The sequence below is a fragment of the Leptinotarsa decemlineata genome, unplaced genomic scaffold, assembly GCF_025532065.1.
Source record: "Leptinotarsa decemlineata unplaced genomic scaffold, Ldec_3_MD MMD2_tig00078422_RagTag_RagTag, whole genome shotgun sequence".
NCBI lineage: Eukaryota > Metazoa > Arthropoda > Insecta > Coleoptera > Chrysomelidae > Leptinotarsa > Leptinotarsa decemlineata.
In genome coordinates this window covers 6,194,492-6,220,294 of record NW_027412747.1, presented here as the reverse complement: position 1 = coordinate 6,220,294, position 25,803 = coordinate 6,194,492, and the positions used below count along the sequence as shown (strand labels likewise).

Here is a 25,803-nt window from a genome sequence, read left to right as displayed (position 1 = left end):
ACCAAACAACGCCAACATCTCTGTTCTTCCATCAGTGTGTACTGGTATAGCAAATAATGTGGAACAATAACAAATTGAGAAATAAACAATATTCTAATTAGAACACCTAATACGTGCCAGGACAGCTCTTTTCGATGTATGCCGATCTTATGTTATTAAAACATTATGTAACATTGAGATAGGGAAGGATTACGACGAGGATCATGTAATTGAAACAAGGTAGATCAATTTGAGTTATTCTGAATAGAGGAAGTTTTTCTACGAAGTCGTTTCATTCCGTTCCTTATAAATGAACCTGAAGTGAGTTTATTACATGGCGATCCTGCCAGGATGATTCCAGGATTACCACGTATGTTATTAACGGGTAGATACTGAGAAATAGAGACGAGTTGCATTTGACATCTTCCAACATGGGATCCACAGAGAGTAAAGAAGAAGTAATCATAAGCCAAGCCGGGAACAGTGGTGGAGTTTCAGCTAGCAATGGGTTCTCCGTTTCCGAAGTACTAGGCATAGTAGCTTTCGCCTGTTTCATTTTGGCACTCGGCGCATTTCTAATAAAGAGGTGCCAGAAATCATTAGAAAAGAAGATAAGAAGAGAGATAACGAGGAGTCAGGAGTTGGTATAGGCGTAAGGAGTGAGAAGAAAACGAATTTCATGGGTGGTTCACGCATTCCAAAGTGAAAACCAACAACAAGTAGAGTGGAAATTGGATGACACATGGAAAGACATTTTAAGGTCGTATTTATTTAGTATAAGTTTGTGTATCAATATATCGATTTATTTTCGTCTTTAGCGTAGCAAATGAGCATCATAGACTTATTTAGATACTCGTTTGAAGAACTCAAAGTTTTTAATAGGAATTTAAATAAAGATAGCAAAGAGAGGCGAGTCGATCTAAAAGCTATAAATCGCAAGTTTGAAGAATTAAATAGGATTGAATCAGAGTTAAATGAAGTGAAAAATAAATTCAATGCGGGCCCTAAAGATGCAGATATAATTCAAAAAGTTAAGTTATATGTTGAATCTTCAAACAAATTATTAGTCGATATTCGAAATACCTTAGAGACTAGATTAGCTAATATTACAGAAATTACTAGAAGTTTTACAATAATGGGTGAAAAATTTGATCTCAGAATAGCGTCAAGCTTATTGCCTATAACCGACAATTCGGAGGAATCTGTAAAACAGTTAATAGATGCCATTGAATTATACGATAGTCTTTTAGACGATAATGGAAAAATAACACTAACAAACTATGTCCTTAAAACTAGATTGTCACAAAGTGCAAAGATGAGATTAGAGTCGTCATATCCGTCTAATACTGATTTAATTAAAGACATCAAAACACACTTGTTGACAAAGCATTCTGCCGCAAGTTTATCAGTTGAATTACATAACGCAAAACAAAAACATAAATCAGTGAATGAATTTGGTAAATCAATCGAGGAATTACTGGTCGATTTGACAATAGCGCAAGCCGATGGAAATGTCGAGGCCATGAAAATTCTTAAAGTTGCGAACGAAAAACTGGCAATTCATGCTTTCGCGAACGGACTGCGAAGTCACGATCTGGGAACTGTCATAAAAGCTAGGAACTATAGCGCTTTGAAAGATGCTATAACGGGAGCTGTAGATGAGGAATGTACGGGAGGTGCAACCTCTTCTTCGCAGGTGTTTCACATGCGAGGGAACTCAAAACTTAATAATTTCAACCGTACGAGTCGAGGATTTCAGCAGAATAATAGGGGAAGACCAAATTTCAGTACCGGACAATTCAATAACTCACAATCGAATAAGATCAGAGGAAGTAGTTTGCATAGTAAAAATAATTTTAGGGGTCGAAACCAGGGACATTTTCGCGGAAATTTTAGAGGGCGTTGGAATAATCACAACAACCAAACTTTCAGTCCATCTCGAAGAGGGTTTTTTATGGAAAACGCTCAGGATGCTGAATTAAACAACCCTTCCCCGCAAGCTAATCAGTTTTTTCGGTCGAGTCAGTGAGAATGTAGGTGATTATAAGGTTTTAAGTATGAATGGTCTTAATTATGTATGTATGAAAAACGGAAAAAGTGAGTTGAAATTTTTATTGGATACGGGTGCTTCGGTAAGCGTAATTTTTACATCATGTATAAATAAAAATCAGTTTGTTGATACGACAAATAGAATCAAAATAAACGGCATAGCGGGTTTTGTCTTCACGCAAGGCTCGGCTAATATTACATTAGAACTATCTGACGTTAAGATAGGTCACGAATTTCATGTGGTGAATGACTTTGGTAGTGATATGAATGGTGTTATTGGGTCAGATTTCTTTGTCAAGCACTCTGCAATATTAAACTACGAATTATGCACATTCTCTATATATATAAACAATCGGAAACTGTCGATTCCACTGCAATCCAAGTATGAAAATTATATAACGATTCCACCAAGGTGCGAAATTATTAAATATTTGCAAGTACATAACTCAGATGATTGTATTATCATACCAGAAGAAATTTCAGAAGGTGTTTATACTGCGGGAATTATCGCAAAGCCTCACAACCACATTATACCTGTTAAAATTCTGAATATTACGGATAAAGAGGTACACTTGAAAAATTTTAGGCCCAAAACTGAAAATATTTCAGAATTTGATGTTCATACTTTTGGAAACACACACTTTTCAGTTGAGCGTATAGATAAGTTACTCAACTCCATAAATACCAAAGGTCTTAATAAGCAGGAAAAAATAGCTATTGATAAAATCTGTGCAAAATATGCGGACGTATTTCGCTTTGAAAATGACCCACTGACGGTGACAAATGTCTGTAAACAGACCATACATTTAAAAAAGGATGCCATTCCGGTATACGTAAAACCATACCGGTTACCGCATTCGCAGAAAGCGGAAATAAATAAACAAATTGACAACATGCTGTCAGAAGGAATTATAGAGGAAACAAGGTCCGAATGGTCGGCACCATTGTTAATAGTACCGAAAAAAGAGGATAGTAAGGGTAATAAACAATGGAGGATAGTTATCGATTACCGTCTGTTGAATAAACGCATTGAGGATGACAAATTTCCATTACCTTGCATAGATGAAATTTTAGACTCACTCTCCGGAGCGATGTACTTCTCACATCTTGACTTATCTCAGGGCTATTATCAGGTTGAATTGGATGCAACATCTAGAGCTTACACAAGTTTCACAACCGATAAAGGTCAGTATCAAATGACGAGATTACCGATGGGGTTGAAACTGAGTCCAAGTGCTTTCTCTCGAGCGATGACCATAGCAATGTCAGGGTTAAATTATGAGAGATGTTTCATTTATTTGGACGATTTGATAGTTTTCGGGAATAATTTGGAAGTTCATAATCGGAATTTGGTAAAAACTTTGCAGCGATTGAGACAGGTCAATTTAAAACTAAATCCTTACAAATGCGAATTCTTGAAAAAACAGATATTGTATCTGGGTCACGTGATTTCATCTGAAGGAATATCTCCAGATTTTGAAAAAATACGTGTTATACAGCAATTTCCGGTTCCAAAAGACTCGAATGAAACTAAACGGTTTGTAGCATTTGCGAACTATTATAGGAAGTTCATTCAGAATTTCGCGGATATCGCAGCACCGCTTAACAGATTGTCAAAAAAGGGTGTAGTATTCGCTTGGAGCGAAGAATGTCAAAAAGCATTCGAAACGCTAAAGCAGGCGCTGGTACAACCACCAATTCTCGCATATCCTGATTTTTCGGAATCAAACGTTTTTAAATTACGTACCGATGCCTCAAATTTGGCTATCGGAGCAGTTCTGTCAAATTCAGATGATAAGCCGGTGGCGTTCGCCAGCAGATCGCTGAATAAAGCTGAAGTCAACTATTGTGTGATAGAGAAAGAATTACTTGCTATTTGTTGGAGTGTGAAAAAATTTCGTCCTTATCTTTACGGGAAAAAGTTCATTATCCTTACAGACCATAAACCATTATTATATCTTTTCGGTATGACGAATCCTTCAAGTAGACTAACGAAATTTAAGTTAACACTAGAAGAATATGATTTTACAATAAGTTATGTTAAAGGAAAAGATAATGTAACGGCTGATGCATTAAGTCGTATAAAAATTGACTCCGACGAACTGAAAGAAATGTCAGTTAATTCCTGTCAAGTCATGAATGTCGTGACAAGGGCACAAACGAAGAAATTGGGCAACAATTCACGGGAAAAGTCCAATATCTCTTTCGATAACAGGCCTGATCATCCTGGTGTCGTAGAATTATTGAAACCACCTAAAGAATTTGTTCAGTTGTATCCTTTGTCGAAAGTTGAGTTTCAAAGAAAAAAACGTTCTGAGTGTAAAATAAAAGGGAATATATTATATGATGAAAAGGCAAATACTATTTATATGAATCAGGATGAATCTCGATCAGCGACTGCATTCGGTGCATCGTTGAGAGACCTGAAGGAAATTTGCCAAGAATATGGAATTCCAGAATTAGTTATAGTAAAAGAAGATAGATGCGCATCGTTATTAAAAAACATTTTGGAAATTCCCAATGAAATTCGAAAGGCAGGTATAAAAATAAATATAATAAAAGCTCAGCAACACATAACTAGGAAGGAAACCCAGCAATTAATTTTGAACGATTACCACATGTTACCAACGGGAGGGCATGCTGGAATTAATCGCATGTATAACAATATTAGAAAACTTTACTTTTGGTCTGGTCTCCGAAAGGATATCGAAAATTTTGTAAAACGTTGTGATGACTGTCAGAGATATAAGTACTCAAGACCGCATCGGCAACCAATGAAAATAACCACAACGGCTACCTCAGCGTTTCAGAAAGTTTTTCTTGACTTGGTGGGCCCTTTAGACCAAGACAGGGAAAATAACCGATACATTTTGACGTTGCAATGTGAGTTAACAAAATTCGTAGAAGGGTATCCATTAGAAAATAAAGAGGCAGTAACAGTCGCGAAATCATTCGTAGAAAATTTTATTTTACGATTTGGTATTCCAGAACAAGTTGTGACAGACAGAGGCACTGAATTTCTAGCGTCGACCTTCAAAGAGTCGTGCAAACTGCTAAAAATCGAACAGCTGAATTCAACGGCGTATCATCACGAAACCATTGGAGCATTGGAAAACACACATAAAAATCTAGGTGATTATTTACGCATACATGCATCAGAGCATCCAGACACCTGGAGCTCATGGATACCATATTGGTGTTTTGCATATAATAATACAGTGCATACGGAAACTCGGTATAGTCCATACGAATTGGTTTTCGGCAAAATGAGTCGAGTACCATCGAGCATTGCTACACAAGTCGACCCTGTATATAATTTCGATGATTACCCAATTCAGTTAAAATTTAGATTGCAAACAGCTTGGAATGACGCGAGAAATAATTTAATGGTATCAAAATCGTTACGAAAACAAAAACTAGATATTAAAATTAATCCTGTTAATGTTAGGATAGGTGATAAGATATTAGTAAGGAACACATCTTCAAATAAGTATGATCCTATCTTCAAAGGTCCTTATATTATAGTAGAAGATAAAGATCCAAATGTTGTAGTTAGAATAGATAATAAGCTGGTAGAAATACACAAAAATAGGACAAAATTGTTTATTGAATGAAAAAAAAAAATATTGTTTAAAATTTTTTTTTTTCGTCATCGGGGGGAGATGTACTGGTATAGCAAATAATGTGGAACAATAACAAATTGAGAAATAAACAATATTCTAATTAGAACACCTAATACGTGCCAGGACAGCTCTTTTCGATGTATGCCGATCTTATGTTATTAAAACATTATGTAACATTGAGATAGGGAAGGATTACGACGAGGATCATGTAATTGAAACAAGGTAGATCAATTTGAGTTATTCTGAATAGAGGAAGTTTTTCTACGAAGTCGTTTCATTCCGTTCCTTATAAATGAACCTGAAGTGAGTTTATTACAAGTGTCAACTGTCATTTTATAGTACATATTTTAGCGGCACCAACCGTAAAGTACTATGCATATATACTACACCTCTCTCTTTTGAGCTAAACTCAGCCTAATCATTTACAATATACATTTATGCAATATTTGAATTCAGTAGTTAGTCCAATACAAAATCTAACAATTTTTGTGGTTGTATTGTACTTCACTAGGTCTTCGCTATGCCCCTTATGTACTATATTGGATTTGCAATCTAATTCAGGAGGAGTACTCTTACTTTTCGTGTCTTTTATCAAGAACTTTATGTTTCTTTCTATTACTCTACCATTATTAAGTTTGACCAAATAAGTTCCAGGTTTCTCTAATTTATTTAGGATTCTACCTGGGACCCATTGTGATTTATCTTGCTTTTGGATCCTTACTTTTTCCCCTTCCATTAATCCTGGTAAATATCTAACATAATTATCAAAATTTAATTTTTGTCTGTACTGCCTATTTTTGAAACTATTTACAATTGAGTAATCTTTTTTGTCAAAGATATTAACTTCGGGGAGTAAACTTTTTATTTTTCCGTTAAATAATAATGTAGCGGGTGATGGAATGTCATTGTCGATAGGTGTATTTCGATATTGAAGAAGGCAAAGATATGGATCCTTGTTATCATACTCTGCTTTTTTCATGATATTTTTGAATGTTTGGATACAACGTTCAACGATGCCATTCGACTGGGCATTAGTTGGACTGGAAGTTACATGAATAATTTGTCATTATTCCACAAAAGCTCCGAATGCTTCTGAACTGTAATTAGTTCCATTATCAGATTTAATAATTTTTGGAATGCCATGTCGTCCAAAAATGACTTCAATAGGTCAATAGTATGCTTACTGTCTAATTTTTCTAGATGTCCTGTTTCAATAAATTCAGAGTAACAATCAATTACAATTGAGTCGTTTTTTTCTTTTATTTGACAAACATTTGTGCCAACTGTTTCCCAAGGAGTTCCAGTAACTTCTGTTTGAATTAATGATTCATTTGAGTTTGATTTTCTAAAATTTAAGCAAGTATCACAATTGTTTACAAAGTTTTCAATGTCTTTGTTTATGTTGGGCCAATATAAACATTGTCTTGCTCTTAACTAGCACTTTGTGATACCAAAAAATGTATAATCTTCAGCATTTCATTCCTCAGTTTGTTGGGTATAATAATTTTATTGTTTTTGTCTATGACCCCAAAATGGTTGTAACTCATCTGACAATTTATTTTTGTCACTTAGTCAACCTGTTTTTACTAGTTTCATTATATTATTTAGATTTTTGTCATTTTTGGTTTATTTCTAAAATTCACAGAATTTTCTCGATTAAATCAATCTTGGCTTCTATTTCATTTAAATAAGACTTGTCTATATCAATTACTTCATTTAGGAAATTGTGACTCAAACAATCGGCAATAAATAACTATGAGACTGATTTATAAGTAATTTCTAAGTCAAACAACTGTAACTTAATCAACATTCGTTGTAGTCTTAAGGGTGTATTAATCAATGGTTTTTTGTGAATTGAAACTAGTGGTTTGTGGTAACTTTCCACAGACACTTTTTTGCCATAGATATGCAGATGGAAATGAGTACACCCAAACAGAACTGCAAAAAGCTCTTTTTCTATCTGAGCGTAATTTTTCTCTGTTTCTGTCAGCACCCTGGAGGCATGGCAATGGCATTTCATTCATACTTTTTATTTGATCATTGTTAACTTTTACCCCCATACTACTCATAACATGACCAACAAACTTTATTTCAGTTACATTAAATGTACATTTACTTTCATTGAATTTAATTCTCTCTTGTCTGGCTCTGTTCAGAACAGCTACCAAATTTTTATCATGTTCTTCTTGATTTCTTCCAAAAACCAACAAGTCATCTTGTATATTTGACCTTCGAGCACTTCAAAAATATATTCAAATTGCTTTTGGAACACTTCCGGTGCAGATGAAATCCCAAACGATAGCCTGGAGAACATGTATCTCCCAAAAGGTGTTGCAAAAGTGCATAACCTCTTACTGGATTCATCCAATTGTATTTGGTAGAATCCTTGGTTTGCATCTAATAAGCTAGGATTTTAGCTAGGATTTCTGCAATTGTGGATATTTGATAATATTCCCTTTTAATTGGCAGATTTAGATTTAACGGATCAAGACACAGTCTATTTTTTCCATTGGGTTTTCTTACTATTACCAATGAATGTAATGGATGTACTACTACAATAAAATCTAGGTGGAATTCATTTTTGTTTGAAAGAATATAGTTCAATGTGCACTATCCCAGCTGGTTTATGCTGCTGCAGTTATAGTTATTAAGTTTAGTGTTTGTTTTTTGTAGTTTAACATAAGGGATTTGTTCAAAAACACGCTTTGGTATAATGTTAGCTTGAGCTCCTGTATCTATCTTAAATTCTATAAATATCTTTGGCTTTTTACAAACTTGTACCAACTCTATCCAGTCTTTTGTTTCATTACTATGTACTGAAGCTATGAACAATGAGTCTCTCTTCATCTTCTAGTTCTCCTTTCTCGCCTTCCGCTGTTACTTCTTTCACTTGTTTCTGTCCACACATTTTAGCAAAGTGATTCAGTTCATTACACTTCTTGCAGGTTTGCTGGTACGCTGGACATTTATTCACTTTATGTGAATAGGAGTGTACATCTCGTACAGTCCTCTATGATCTTATCAATGTTTTGATGTGTATCTTCTTGCTTCTTTCCTCTGTGGTTTTTTCTGTGCTTATTTATTTTATTTATAGCTATCGCCCCGTTTGATATGTCCTCAATGTGACTCTGTTGCTAAAGTAGCTCGACACATAACGACACATTTATTTAGTGTTGAATTAGGCTTAATTCAGGTTAAATTAGAGCTCTTCTCTCAATTTCATGTGTTCTATGCCACATATAATACGATCTCTTATGAGTAAATCTTTTAATTTTCCAAAATCACATGAACTTGCAGAAGGTTTCAATTCTGTAACATAGTTGTCAAACCCTTCTCCAGTTTTTTGATTTCTCATAAAGAATTTGTGAATTGAATACATTTGTTACATTGACTTTGGGCACAAAATAATCATTGAACTTGATAACCAGCACTTCAAATTCATCAATTTCATTTGGTTTCAACTCAAAAGTGTTCTACACATCTAGGCCTTCTTGTCCCATGCAGTGTAGTAATGAATTGCACTTTCTCTTGTCATCAGCTTCCGTTAACCCAGCAGCCACCAGGAATACCTCAAAAGATTGTTTAAACTTCGGCCATACGTTGGCGGCTTTTGTTTCTCGTCTGGTTGAGATACGTTGAAGACACCTTCATAATATGGAACCATGGGAATACTGAACTAGACGCCTTGCTGAGACACATCAACAGCGTAAGACTTTCCATCACTTCCACAATGGAGAAGAGAGTCCACAACGAATTGTCATTCTTAGACGTACTGGTGAAGAGGACCGATAATAAGTGGGAAACATCTGTATACCATAAACCCACTCACACGGGACAGTATCTGAACCACGAATCCAATCACCACCAATCGACTTGAAGATCTTCAACGGAATAGCTACTCGAAAGCGATGGTGGAACAGATTTTGACTAAGAGACAGCAAGAGCCTCGCAAGGAAGGGAAGCCGTCACTGGTTGTGACGGCTTCCCTTCATCAGACGATTTTTGGGAAAGGATAAAAACAATTGGATCCAAGTACAACATCAGAACCTGCTTCAGATCCGAAAACACTATCCGTAGCAGCCTCACGAGAACCAGATCACCTAATGCGGACTGCGATTCCAAGAATTGCATTTACCGGATACGCTGTGAGTGCGGACATTCCTATATCTGTGAAACTAAGAGGTCATTGAAAGTTTGCATTGCCACTGTGTGTGTTTTTTACACATACGGCGAGGGGAAACCAGCAAATCGGAAATAGCAGATTGATCTTCCTTTTGAAGATGATCACTTGGTGATCGAAACACGTGTCGAGGTATTTAAATAACGCTTTGGTAATGGGGAAAATACTCTAAATAGGAGACCCATCAACATAACATTGAGTGGTCCCAAGCTGAGATCATATATAAGGAGGAACACTAGTTTAGGAGGAAATTCATAGAAGCCGCATACTGTCCAACAATGTATACAGCCAAGCTAGCGTACATATACGCAACATATGGAAACCCTTTTTTTCTGATTGATTCGGCCATTACTTGATAAAAATCTATAATAATTTCATAAACTACACCTCACGATTTTATTTCCACAAACTTTATTTGAAAAATATATCACGACATGATTCGCTAAAGCTACTGTGTTAGCGAAACATGTGATATATTTTTCAAATACAGTTTGTGGAGATCAAATTGTGAGGTGTAGTTTATGAAAACATAAGGAAACCCATAATTAAGCAAAAAATAGACAACTCCCACCAAACGGTCATGTCCCGCTAAACCGGTGAAGCGGAAAAAATTGAAGAGGAGATGAGAAAGTATTCGAATGACTCATAAATCCTCTCTCGGAGGAATTAATCCAGTCATCACCCGAATACGAAAGTTATGGAACGACCGTTTCCACGGATTGCTGCTCTCAAGGAAACATGATCTGCTGTTTTCCAAGAAATACTTATCTGGACTTGCGAGGGGATGTTCATCATTTAACGTTTATTTTTATTCATTCTATGTGTAACTCTTGATAGAGAAAGTCGTTTTCAATTGTACATTTCTAAAATGAATATTTTTTAAAAACACAATTCTCCGTTCGAAGTATTTGACTGGCGCAGTCGGTAAGATTTGTGCAGTGCGTTAAAAGTAATTTTTCGCGACTTGGAGTGTCTACTTCTAAAGCACAAATTCGAAAAATAGTGATCTATCGAGGATTGTAGCGGACGGATCAAGAAACAACCCTACTTCTGGAGTCTACAAAGAATCATTGGAGGAGGAACTGGAGACTACAAGATTTCGGACCACCAAAATAACTGTAGGTGCCAAATTTCCTTTTCGCCTTTACTGAACCCTCTGCATAAGGATTTCGGTGAAGATAATTTAGGGCACTTCATTGCGAACAAAATCGGTGTCTATTCTAGACGAGTAATTTAAGAAGAAAAAATTAATTTTGTGAATTTTTGTTAATAAATTACAATAAATTCGAATCTTAAATCAGTAATACCAAATTATTGATTGAATATTGATTAATGAACGAACTTGACGATATTTTGAATAGACTAGGTAATTTATCAGTACAAGAAAATTCAGTAGTTAGCGAAAGTAATTCTGAACCTGAACTACTATTACCAATAATAACAATGGCTTCACCACAGCAACAAAATGTTCAAATGAACTGGGATCTTTTCAAGTCTCGACTTAATAATCTGAAACTTCTCGATGGTGACAGTAACGCACTTAATAAATTTATTGATAGGTGTGATTCATTGATTAATACCTATGAAACATTTAACGATGCATCTTTGAATGAACATATCTTTGAATGCATCCAAGAAAAATTGATTGGGAAAGCAGAATTCATGGCTGGAAATCGACCAGAACTCAATACTTGGGAAAGTTTGAAAAATGCTCTGAAACAGGTTTTTCTGACTGTAGTCAGTTAGTTCTGGAACTAACGAGGAGTCGACCCCATAAAAGTGAAGACTTACTTAGTTTCGGAAGTAGGTTGCAACTGATTAGAAGTAGCGTACTACAGAGAATCAGTAATTATTCTAATTTGAGTAGAGAACAGAAACTTTGTCAAATAAGACATTATGATAAGGTTGCATTTGGTACATTCATTGCTGGATGTACAGGTATTCTCAGAAATAATTAACATCTTACAAACCCAAATTCTCTTAAAGACGCAATGGCGTATGTGAACGAATACGAAAATTTTGAAAAGTTATATGGCACCGCCCAAGATAACTATAGAACCAAATTCAATACTCATACCAACAGACATACCCACATGACCAATGTCCCAACGAACACCACCGTTCAACAATACCAAGTCAATCACAAAAACAATTCAATTATTCTAACACAAATTTTCGTACCCAAACTTCTCTCCGAGACCCATTTGGCCCAATCAACCAATAAATGTCCAACCCAGGCAACTACCACCCCAAAAATATCCTACTAATCGAGAAGTGTTTGGTACCCCTCAAAATGTCTTCAAACCCAAACAAATTCCTGCAAATCAATTTCCAAAACCTGAACTCATATCAACTACTTCTAGAAACCCCACTAGGATGTCCCACCAACAAATTCCTCAATACCGGCAAGACCCCAGGACCAACTTCAGAACGCAATATGGTTCAAACCAATTCCAAAACCAACCACGATTCTTCCAACAGAATCAAAAGCCAAATTTCATTTCAGAGGAATTATTTTCAAATGAATATGGAAACCCGATTGATTTTTATGATCAACCTACCACCCAATATCAATATTATGAATACCCCAATCCAGACGAAAGCCCTGATCAAAGCAATTATTTCGAAAATGAATTCGATCAACAACAACCTTGTATCTCAAACGATGACATTTCAGACCCTGACGAAATCGCAAATTTTCAGACGGCGAACCAACGAGACCAATCGACCTAGCTGAAATCAATCTCTCATGCAATAATGCCTTACCATATGTAGAAACCAAAAGCCCAAAATTAAAACTACTTATCGATACGGGAAGCTCTCGATCGATAATCAAACCTTCGATAATTGAAAAATTATTTCCTGATGAAATATATCACTCCAATGCCATTATAAAAACGGCAACTGATTGTCAAAAGGTCAGATATCAGCTTCAATACCAGCCTTTTCTGAATTTAATACGGATTATAGAATTTATTTCATCTTATTCGATTTTCATGACTATTTCGATGGCGTTTTAGGACTAACAGATTCAATAACCATGAACCTCAATATCGATTTTATTAATAAAAAATTGATAGAAAAAAATACTGAAATACCTTTCAAATTCAGACAACCTTCAGATTCAGTGTTTCCATTTCAGTAAACCCGCTGGAAAAGATGATAAAAAATCTGCCAGTGAGTGTGTATGAAGGTGAAATTTTGACAATCGAAGGAACTATGAATAATCTCATTATTCCGAATGAAATTCAAAACCCCACCAACAAAACGATTTCAGTAAAATTACTCGAACCCCTACCTGTCACCCAATTTGTATCCTCGACATACGAAATATTCACCCTCGAATCTTCCACAAACCCCGACAGACAGTCAGATGACCATTCCGTATCAAACGAAGCTGACCTGAATATCACAGACTTAATTTGCATTGACCACATGAATTCAAAGGAAAATACCGCTATAATCAGAGTATGCAAAGAATATTCTGATATATTTCTCAAACCAGGAGATGAGTTGACATTTACTTCAAAAATCGAACATGATGAAATACCGGTACACACCAAATCATATAGGTATCCATACGTCCACAGACAAGAAGTCCAACGTCAGATCAACGATATGCTTGACCAAAATATCATACGACCCAGCTGTAGCCCGTGAACGTCCTCCATTTGGATCGTGCCTAAAAAACTCGAATCATCTGATAAACAAAAATGGAGAATAGTTGCTGATTATCGTAAAATCAACGAAAAAACTATAGATGATCGATGCCCACTCCCCAATATTAATGACATATTGGATAAATTTGGACGTGCTCAATATTTTACTTCCCTCGATCTGGCCAGTGGGTTCCACCAAATTGAAATGGCCCAAAATTCTATCGAAAAAACCTCATTCAATGTGGATCATGGTTACTATGAGTACCTGAGGATGCCGTTTGGTCTCAAAAACTCACCATCAAGCTTTCAACGAGTAATGGATGAAGTCCTCAAAGACTTGCAAAATAAAATCTGCATGATTTACATGAATAACATCATCATATTCAGCACCGGACTTCAGGAGCACATTCAACACCTCAAATTGGTATTTTCCAAATTGCGTGAAGCTCGTTTGAAAATTCAATTAGATAAATCGGAATTCCTTCGAAAAGGAATCGAATTTTTAGGACATGTGATTACAACGGAAGGTATCAAACTTAATCCCCTAAAAATCACGGCTATCAAAAATTTACCAATTCCAAAGACTCAAAAAGATATAAAATAATTTTTGGTACTATTAGGCTATTATCGGAAATTCATTAAGAATTTCGCCAGACTCACAAAACCCATGACCAAATGTCTAAAGAAAAATGAAAAAGTAGAGCACACGAAAGACTTTATTGATTGCTTCAATACATGCAAATTAATACTTATGTCTGAACCTGTTCTAGCATATCCTGACTTCAAGAAACCATTCGAACTGACCACAGACACCTCAAATTTGACAATAGGCGCCATATTATCACAAAATGACCTCCCAATATGCTATGCCTCCTGGACACCAAACCCAGCAGAAGTCAATTATTCGACAATCGAAAAAGAACTTTTTGCCATCGTCTGGAGCTGTAAATATTTCCGGCCCTATTTATTCGGTCGGAAGTTTACAATATTTTCCGATCACAAACCCCTTCAGTGGCTCTTTTCATTGAAAGAACACACGCTGGCACGCTGGTACGCTGGCGTTTAAAACTCAAAGAGTTTGAATACGTCATAAAGTATAAAAAAGGCAAGTTAAATCAAGCAGCTGATGCCCTTTCTAGAAACTCTTCCAACGTCGATTTGAATGCCCTTAAAACTTTATCCGTTCAAAATAATCCAGGTGACGTCAACGAAATAATCAGAGACATATTGACAAATCCCGAAGAAATCCCCGAATTGGACGAGACCGTTCTCCAAATTATCGAACCCCCGAAAAATCTACAGAAAATCAACATAATTTCTGACATTCAAATCATTCCTCCAAAAGAAAAAGAAAAAAATTCTGACTTAGAAACTGTTCACACTTCACTTGAGGACCCTATATGTAATATTACCATTTCAGAACGGGCTATAAATACATATAAATTAAAAACAGGTAGTCATCACACTTGGGGATATAGAAAAACTGAAGTGCAGGATCAAAAAAGTTTTTGAAAATTTTTGGTCATATGTCACACTACCGAGAAAAAAACACCAAAAATAAAATCTTCAAATTACTCAAAGAATACATTGATCCAAAACAAACGTACGCACTTCACTTTAAGAACCCTTCATTGCAAAGGCTTTTCAGCAATACGATACGATATTTTTTCAAAAATTTCTCTTTCAAAATTGTCGAATGTCCCACATTCCTTACTGATGTAGAAACATCAAATAACCAAGAAGAAAAACTTCAACTTTACCACACGAAAAAAAACGTGTCACAGAGGTATCAATGAAATTAAACAATCTCCGAGTTCACGTTTTTATTGGCCTAAAATGATTGATGATATCCAAAATTTTGTCAATAACTGCGGAATATGTCAAAAGAATAAATATGATCGAAATCCCCCAATCATCAAATTCAATCTCACTTCTACCACTTCAAAACCATTCGAACATATTCATATCGATACATTCACGATATCGAACGAAAGTTTCACTACAATTATCGATTCCTTTTCTCGATATGGTCAAGCATTCCCCTTAAGAGCCCTTACCGGTGTCCTAGTTCTCGAAAACCTCAATTTCATTTCTCATCATGGATTACCGCTAAAAATCACCACTGACTCTGGTACTGAGTTCAAAAATAAAGAACTAGAAAACTTTTGTGAATTATATCGAATAGAACTTCATTATACAACTTCCAAAAATAGCAATTCCAATTCCCCTGTTGAGAGGTTTCACTCGACCTTGATCGAACATTATCGATGCTTGAGAGAGGAAAACAAGAATCTTTCTCCTGAGCAGTTAATGAAACGTGCCCTCCTGGGATACAATAACTCAATTCATAGTGTCACAAAATTCACCCCGTTCGAAGTAGTAAAAGGTCACATCAATAATACGCATCCATTCGATCTCAGTGATGATATCATTATTTCAGAATACGTTCAAGCCCATGAAGACACTACCCAAAAATTGTACCAATCTATACAACAGACAAACCAAGGAAAAATATATAGACAATAGAAATGAAAACCGAGATGAGCCCCCCGATTTTTCTGATCAACAAGTAGCATATATCAGGACCAACGCACGACAAAAAGACCGACCCAAATTCAACAAGACTAAAATATCCAAGGAAACAAAAATAAAGCTAAAAATCAACAAAGGAACCTATCACAAAAATATTGCCCGAAAGCCCGAAACTAACAAAAAAACTTTGTTACAGGGAACTGACGAAAATGTGGTTACCAATCCTGACCCTAATACTTCACGTACTCCAAGTACTATGTGACGAAGACATTCAAATCAAAACCATTCATAACCCCATTATTTCCATACAATTAGGCAACGCCAAAATTATCTATAGTAAACATACATTTCTTTACTACATCGATTTGAGTCCAATTATCAATCAATTAAATAACTTGAAAATATATTTCAATATAATCAAAAATAATTTCAATAAGGAAAATGTTACCAACCCAATTTCCTACCATGGTCTGTCCGAAAATATGATTCAGAGAACTGAATATCTCATTCAAACAACTCAGACAAAACTGGACAACCTTCAACCACATATTCGTGTTAAACGTGGTATGATCAATGGAATCGGCAAAATTAATTAATGGCTTTTCGGAACACTTGACGCTGATGACGGAAATTACGATCAAACCATTGCAATATTGGAAAGAAATCAAGAAAATATCATCCACGAATTGAATCTTCAAAACTCTGTATCAAAACAATCAATCAATCATTATAATCAAACCATTTGAACGCTCAATTCAAATCAAGAAGCGCTCGAAAACAGCTCGAAAACATTCCAGCTTGCCATTCAAAAAACCATTGTCGATCTCAAAAATTATATCAGTTTTCAAGGTGTACTTTCTCGGATCGTTTTGGACTGCCAAAATATCATAACATTCATTGACAACCTAGAAGACACAATTACCTTCGCAAAATTGAATTCTTTGCATAATTCAATTATATCCAGTTCAGATCTGGAAGAAATGATAAAATACTCATACTATCAATTCTTCGGCACACAAGTTACATTTTCGAACACGAAATTGATTTTCTCAATTCATATTCCAATTATCAGAAACGAAATTTGTATGTTTTATCACCTGTACCCCATCATCCAAAACCACTATATTTTTGTCCTCAAATATCCCTATTTGGCACGAGCAGCTTCGAAAAATCAATTCGAATCAAACATGTGTCCATTATTGAAAGAAACATATTTCTGTATCGAAGACTACTACCCACAGGACCAGTGCACAACCCAGCTGATTGAAGGCAATATCACAACAAATTGCCAACCCATTCCAATCAACGTAGGCGAGTCCATAGTCGAACAAATCACCCAAGAGGAAGTGCTGATCATCCCCGTACGACAAGAAAGAATTTTCTCAAAGTGCAGAGCTGATCGATATATCGAAGTTAACATCCCCACACTCGTCAAAATACCCAAATCATGTGAAATCCGAATAATCCACAAGACATTTTTCAACATCATAAAAATTTAAAAAGAAAAACCTCTGATTTTGCCAAAAATCCAAAACAACAATGTGGAAACCCCGAATGTCTACGAGACGAAAAACTTCTCCAAACTCAACTTAGGCGAAATGTACAAGCTCCACAACTTGGCAGGAAAGTTGTCAACAGTGAAAAAGATCGATGTAGTCGATAACACCAAAAACACGTTGATCTTCGTAATCATCTTCGGATTGATCATACTGATACTGATTCTGATCGTATTGATCAGAAAGAAGAAAGAAGGGGATACCATACTCAAATGGCTTCGCTCTAGGAAGACAAAAAAGGACGATAATACCCCGGAAATCGAAATGGTTCCTTCCAGACAAAAATGACTCCGTCATTTTTGAACTTACGGAGGGAGGATTGCTGCTCTCACGGAAACATGATCTGCTGACAGCGGTTTTCCAAGAAATCCTTATCTGGACTTGCGAGGCGATGTTCATCATTCATTTTCATTCATTTTATTCGTAACTCTTGGTAGAGAAAGTCGTTTTCAATTGTACATTTATAAAATAAATATTTTTTAAAAACACAATTCTCCGTTCAAAGTATTTAACTCGAATGTGGATACTAACAATCCAAACGTCGTGAAGTAACTTGGCTTGGAATGTATTTCATCAGTTCGGACTTCCATTGTCTAATATAAATTGATTTGGAATCCCTGAAAAAATAAAAAGATTAACCGAAAATAACAATTTTATGAAAACAACAATATTATTCTAACCTTGTGTTCTTATATTTTTTATTAATAAGCAATTAGATGGGAATATAATAATTATGTTTATTAAAAAAATTATCATAAACAGAGTATTAAAATCTTCAGAAGTTTCATAATGCAATCTTTTGTATATATCTAAGAAGGGTTGCTAAAATTTTACGGTAATTATTTGAATATTTATTTTACTCTGAACGATAAGGGAAGTTTTAGAAAATTTCGTTAGTTACCAATTGTCTAGATCATTTCAAAATTGACTTTAATTTCCAACGGAAATCAGTTCTCTATGGTGTTTAGATTATATCATAATCATAATCATATTTACTTTAGGTACCTTAAAAAAATATTTTCAAGTTACGTACCCGCTTAGAGGCCGTGCGCGCAACCTAAAAATGACGCACAGATGGCTATTTTCAGCGTTAAATTAAAATTATGAATAATGGAGATGCCGTTCTGGGAGTCGGAACTTTTTCTTCAGTGAATTTTCTCCTCTTCAAAGATATTTTCTTCAAAATTCGAAAATATTCATATTTTTTGAACTATAACAACAAAACCCAACACTGCTTTTCAAAGTCTTTAATTGTTTATAACTTTTATAATTTTTTATGAACTAATTTACTTTTCTTTCACAATGATCTAGACAATATTCCGGATCGAATGAGCCTAACCACTTAATTTCACTAATAGTATGTCCATTCAACACGAATCTAAACTTCAAAAGCCCAGACTAACATCAAATAGTTTACTGTATTGTGATAAAATAATGAAAAACAAATGGAAGAGACAAACTGAGATTCAGTTCCGCTTCTCGTGATGATAATAATTTCAAATTCAAAGGAATATATTTTTAGGAGTGATTAGTTTCTGTGAAAAAAGATTCGAGCTTTTACTTCTCCATCTCTACAAAAATGTGTGGGAAACTTCCAAATGAAGAAAAATTGTTCTATTTTTCTCTTTTATTTTATTTCACTGTAATTTCATTTCAGGTTTTTTTTTTGCTTAGTATAATTGTTATTTTCCGCTATTCTTTTTAATTATCAACTTGTATTGGTTCTTTTAGGGATTTCAAATCATCATCCTCAATGACTGACTTCGAAGTTCAGGAATAAGACATTCGTCTCATTACCTAATCAGCACTGTTCTGGATAATTTTACAAGATGACATCCGTTACAAAACATAAATTCGAAATGTTATGAATAAAAGCAGTGCTTTATATTGTAACTAACTATTACCCGCGGCTTCGCCTGCTTAGGGTTTGGTTTGTTGCATTAAGTTTCGTGACATACCATTTCATACAAATAGTTACAATATTATTTTATTAATAATTATTAAAAATATTTTTTTATAAAAAGTATCCTATGTTACCTCTAATACCTCCAAGAACATGTGTACAAAATATCATGAAGATCGATTGAGTAGTTTTCGCGAGAAACCGTAACAAACAAACTCACATTCGCATTTATAATATTGGTAGGGATAAGTAGGGATATTATCCAGACGGTGATGATGAGAGTAAAACAAGTATCTTATTTCAAACCATCGCCATTGACGATGGTAGCGTTCCATGTAATGTTCAATTCTAAATCGAATGTTCGGTGAACAAACTGAAAATATGATTTCCATAAATTTCATAATTCATATGAAAGTTGTTGTTTCGGAACTTTTTTTCTTTCGGTTAATTCAATATTCATGTGACAGTAGTTGTTTCGGGAAGGCTTTTCCTTTCGGCTTGTATCTGAAAGTAACTTCTATACATGATGTAGATAGAGATCATTGCAAAGTTTATTTGGAACTTAATTGTTTTTTTTCTTCATTTGGAAGTTTCCCACACATTTTTGTAGAGATGGAGAAGTAAAAGATCGAATTTTTTTTCACAGAAACTAATCACTCCTAAAAATATATTTCTTTGAATTTGAAATTATTATCATCACGAGAAGCGGAACTGAATCTCAGTTTGTCTCTTCCATTTGTTTTTCATTATTTTATCACAATACAGTAAACTATTTGATATTATTCTGCACTTTTAAAGTTTAGATTCGTGTTAAATGGACATACTATTAGTAAAATTAAGTGGTTAGGCTCATTCGATCCGGAATATTGTCTAGATCATTGTGAAAGAAAAGTAAATTAGTTCATAAAAAATTATATAAGAGTATAAACAATTGAAGACCTTGAAAAGCAGTGTTGGGTATTGTTATTTATAGTTCAAAAAATATAAATATTTTTGAATTTTGAAAAAAATATCTTTGAAGAGGAGGAAATTCACTAAAGAAAAAGTTCCGACTCCCAGAACGGCATCTCCATTATTTATAATTTTAACGCTGAAAATAGCCATCTGTGCGCCATTTTTAGGTTGCGCGCACGGCCTCTAAGCGGGTACGTAACTTGAAAATATTTTTTTAAGGTACCTAAAGTAAATACAAAAATTTGAAAAATTTATGATATAATCTAAACACCATAGAGAACTGATTTCCGTTGGAATTTTTCATTAAAGTCAATTTTTCAATAATCTTGACAATTGGTAACTAACAAAATTTTCTAAAACTTCCCTTATCGTTCAAAGTAAAATAAATATTCAAATAATTACCGTAAAATTTTAGCAGCCCTTCTTAGATATATATAAAAGATTGCATGATAAAACTTCTGAAAATTTTAATACTTTTTTTATGATAATTTTTTATATAAACAGAATTATTATATTTCCACCTGATTGCTTACTAATAAAAAATATAAAAACACAAGGTTAGAATAATATTGTTGATCAGATATGATATTTATATAACTGAAAGCGGTTTATTTCTTTCAAATACAAAATTTTAATCGTAATATTTCAATTAGCGTCGATAATATTCGTTATTATTATATCAAGAATAATACAGCAGTCAATTAATTTAATTAATTCCGTCTTTTACTTCGTTTTTTGGGGGGGAAAGTTTTTAAAGTACTTGCAATATCTAGGTTTGGAAGTAAACGTGCTATTCTATTTCCTTTGTTACTCGGGGGGTTTTAGATTTTTTGCTCTTCTTTCTCTTCTGCTTCACCTTCTTCTTCTTGATCTCTAGATTCTTCCATTTCTTCTTCTACTCCAGTCTCATCTGGCTCCGTATTTTCTTCAGATTCGGAGTCTGAATCTGCTCCGAAGATTCCGTGAATAATTTTTTGATAAGCTGACTTCTTTTCATTTTGTTGATCAGTGACCATGCCGTATTCGAAATCTTCATCTCCATCATCAGAGAGTCTTTATTTTCATTTTCATCTCGATCATTAGTATTCTCAACAATATCTGATGTATTTGTGCAATTTTCACATTGGTAACCTTTGCATGCTCGCATACATTTCATTCCAGCTTTCCTGCAGTTACAACTTTTGGTACAGCCAGACATTGTGCAGCTGCAGTAAACAAGTTTCAGTAATTCTGATGGTGCCAGTGGTTCAGTTGTCTTGATAGGTAGAAATAAAGCTTACAGTGTCACAACCACTGAAAGCATGAGCAAACAGTAATATTCACTTCAATGTCCTATTTTTATTAGCTTCATAGAGATAATCTAGAGTTTTTACAATTTTCGGCTTCCATAAAGCGATTTGTCACTTAAATCTATAATTAAAGCTGCTTAATCAACATCTGTTCCAACAATAATGACTTTCTTGCCATAATGTTTAGCTATATTTAATGCTGTATGGAATATAGCTTGACAAGTCTTCAGACTATGTTTTTTCAATCTAACCAACTGCATCTGTAAGATAACTCATAGTTTAACAAAATTGCTCTGAAGTTCAATATCCGAATTCGCATTATTTACTAAGCTGTAAGCCTGAAAATTTGAATAAACCCGAGGAAATCGTTAATTCTTATAAACGAATGCCTAAAACAACAAGTTAACAATAACTAAACAATATATGCATGATGACATTTGAAATATAATTTAATTATCTACAAAAATGACCTGAGTGTTTATTGCCGTATCTCTAATAGTTTGGAAGTTATAGAAGCTTAAAGTCAACAAATGGTTGTTTTTGAGTTGAAAATTTGTTTACAACAAATTGTTAAGTTAATAAACAATGAAATTGTTAATGAAAACCTTCTTTTGTTATTTTGTATAGAACTGTAAATTATGATTTCAGAACAAAAAAAACTGACTTAACTAATAATTTAAAGAGTGGATACACAAAAAAAACGATTATAAACAATTGAATATTATTATTGAAAAAAAAACATAATTGACACTTCTCTTTGAAGTTGTAAATTTTTTTTTTGAATATTGAAATAGTTCATTTGTTTATAAAAAATTTATAAACAAATGGAGATAAAAATTATTTGTTTTAGTTCATGAATGCCTTTTATTGACATAAAAACGAAAAAATAATGATAGATAATTTTTTTTTACATTATTGTTTTTTTTTGTTTTGTTTACTTTAAAAAATTATTATAAACAAAGTATTGAAATTTTCAGAACTTTTATTATGCAATATTCTTTTGTATGCATCTAGGAAGGGCTCCAGGAAGCGAAAAAATGTTATGGTAATTATTTAAATATTTATATTACTTTGAACAATAAAGGAAGTTTCAGAAAATTTTGGTAATTACCAATTGTCTAGATTATTGGAAAATTAACTTTATGAATGAGAAATTTCAACGGGAATCAGTTCTCTATGGTGTTTAGATTATATCATGAATTTTTTAAATTTTTCTATTCACTTCAAGTACCTTAAAAAAGTATTTTCAAGTTACGTACTCGCTTAGAGGCCGTGCGCGCAACCTAAAAATGGCGCGCGGACGGCTATTTTCAGCGTTAATTTAAAATTATAAATAATGGAGACACCTTTTCGGAAGGTGATGCAGAAGACATCACAGTGAAAGGACTGGTCATGAGGGGATGTCCACAGGGAGAGGTCTTATCACCCCTTCTCTGGAACATAGTTCTGGATACCCTAATTAATCACCTTAACAAAAATGGATTCTACACAATTGCATTTGCAGATGACATAGTTATCTTGCAGACCGGCAAATTTGTAAACACACTGTGCAATAGAGCGCAGGATGGACTCAAATTAATAGAAACATGGTGTGAGCAACACTCACTGTCGATCAATCCCAACAAGACTGAGATAGTCCTTTTCACCAGGAAAAGAAGTTTAACGGGCTTAAAACCTCCCGAAATCTTCAAAAGCAAACTAAACTCCTCTGAAGGGGTGAAACACCTTGGTACTATCCTCGACAAGAAGCTAACATAGAACTCTCATCTACAGAGTAGAGCAAAAAGAGCATACGTGGCTTATGAGCAATGTCGGAGGACAGTGGGACGCGCATGGGGTATTTCACCCCGTGTGATCACCTGGATCTACACTGCAATGATAAGACCTATGTTAACGTATGGAGCCATTGCATGGGGACCGAAAGTTCTACAAGCAACAGCCATCCTAAAATTATATCAAATACAGCGACTGGCTGAGCCACAGGAGCCATGAGAACAACACCAACTGCGGCAATGGAATTAATCACGGGTCTGACCCCTCTGGACCTGTACGTTAAGGAGGTTGCGTTAATGGCCATGGTACGATTGCGCACGGCTGGTGTTAACCTCGAAGTAGGAATGGGTCCATTGAGGCTGGGCCTATGGCGGGAAGCGCTTACTGCGCAACCTCTGCTGCAGGCAACAAGTATTGCAATTGAATCCAGGTTTGTGTTTAATAAACCCCACAAAATACAAATTAAGCAGAACACAGAGTCAGATGCTACAATTGCAATACGGATTTATACAGACGGCTCAAAAACCAAAGAAGGCTCAGGATGTGGACTGTACTCCAGATCACTAAGCCTAAGGATTAAGTGGGAAATGGAAGAAATACCAGCGTAGTTCAAACAGAACTGGCTGGTATATCGATAGCCACAAAAGAAAAAAACAAGAAAAAATTTTCTGGCAAAAACATAACAATATGCACTGACAGCAGACAAGCCCTATTAGCCATGATCGGACAACGTGTTACCTCAGGGCTAGTACTAGAGTGCCACCAAGATTCAGCCAAAGCCTCGGTAGATAATAGCATTATCCTGAGGTAGATTAAAGGGCACGACAGGAGTAAAGGTAATCGCATTGCCGACTCTTCAGCTAAGGAAGCGGCTTGACTTAGAATTTTAGGACCCAGTGGCACCTACGATCTGATGACTTCGACAATTGCGGAACTAGCCAAATGATACACCCATGCTCAATCCCATGCATCAGAGGATGCAAACTTGCCAGGATCACCTTGGGTGACCCTGGAAAGCTGGCGCCAAAGAAATATCTGGCGATGACCAGGAAAAATCTACGCAAAACAGTAGGATTTCTGACTGGCCACTGTCAACTAAGGAAACACTTCCATAATATGGGGCTAGTGGACACATCTCTATGCAGGATGTGTGAACAGGAAGATGATGTCAGGCATGTCCTGTGCGAGTGCCCGGAGTTATCGTCAATAAGAGAGTGTGTGTTCGGCGAGTCTTGGCCTACACCTGCCGATATAAAGGAGATGTCTCCCAGCGACCTGTCCACCTTCCTGGAAAGGACAGGATGGACGATGACCTAGGAGGACAACTCCTCGGGAGGATGTACAATGGGTCACATGTGGCCTTAGTGCGTGGGCTTACACTCACCCTCCCTACTCTACAGATGCCTTTTCGGAAGTCGGAACTTATTTTAGGAAAATTCCTCCTTTTTACGGATAATTTTTTCGAAATTCAAAAATATTTACAGTTTACGAACTATAAATAACAAAACCGAACACTGCTTTTTAGGGTCTTTAATTGTTTATAACTTTCAGAATGTTTATGAATTAATTTACTTTTTTTTTACAATGATCCAGATAATATTTTAACCACTCAATTTCACTAAAAGTATATCCATTTGACATACATATCTAAACTTAAAGCCCAGACTATGTCCTCTTGTTTCAGTTTTTACTTTATCCTCCTGAAATAAATAGTGGGAAAAACACAAGATATTGAAGAAGGTTAAGTATAAACAAGACTGTCTAATGGTAACAAATAAACTCCAAAAAATTCCGGAAATTTTCAGTTTCATTTAGTTAGTAAGCAACGACGAAACTAAATCTATATACTTTTTGGCTGACAATGAATAGTGCGAACTTTGAATATTAATAATACGTGTGTAAAACACGTATTTCGAAAGAAATAGCTTGAAGGTTGTACATATAATAATCAGAATATACAACTAGAGATGTAATAACACTTCCAAAATACAAATCATGAATTTATAAAACAACAACAAAAATTAATTGGATCTCCGGGGCGACTTCATTGATTCCAGTAGCTCATTTGTTTTTTCATTTGATGGAGATTGAATCTATGTACGTGAATTCTTAGCAAGAATATTTTTCTGTGAGGAAACAAATATCGTAAAGATATATTCGATCAACCGACTTGCTATCACTAAAAAAATAGCATACATTTCATTGTGATTGAATTTCAGTCACAGAATATTTGATTGCATTTTCTTTTGTAGATATCTAACAAAAATTTAAAGTAATCGAACACATTACCAATAATTACATTTTCG

The 25,803-nt window shown here is 34.9% G+C and overlaps 2 long non-coding RNA genes across 3 annotated transcripts in view; one reads left to right on the top strand and one right to left on the bottom strand.

Moving 5' to 3' along the window:
* The window catches only part of LOC141487398 (uncharacterized), a 65,375-nt gene that overhangs the window by 6,692 nt on the left and 32,880 nt on the right, over window positions 1–25,803 (top strand). The gene's annotated exons all lie outside the window — the stretch shown is intronic.
* LOC111511478 (uncharacterized) overlaps window positions 1–25,803 on the bottom strand; it is a 42,118-nt gene that overhangs the window by 1,036 nt on the left and 15,279 nt on the right. The window lies entirely within an intron of this gene.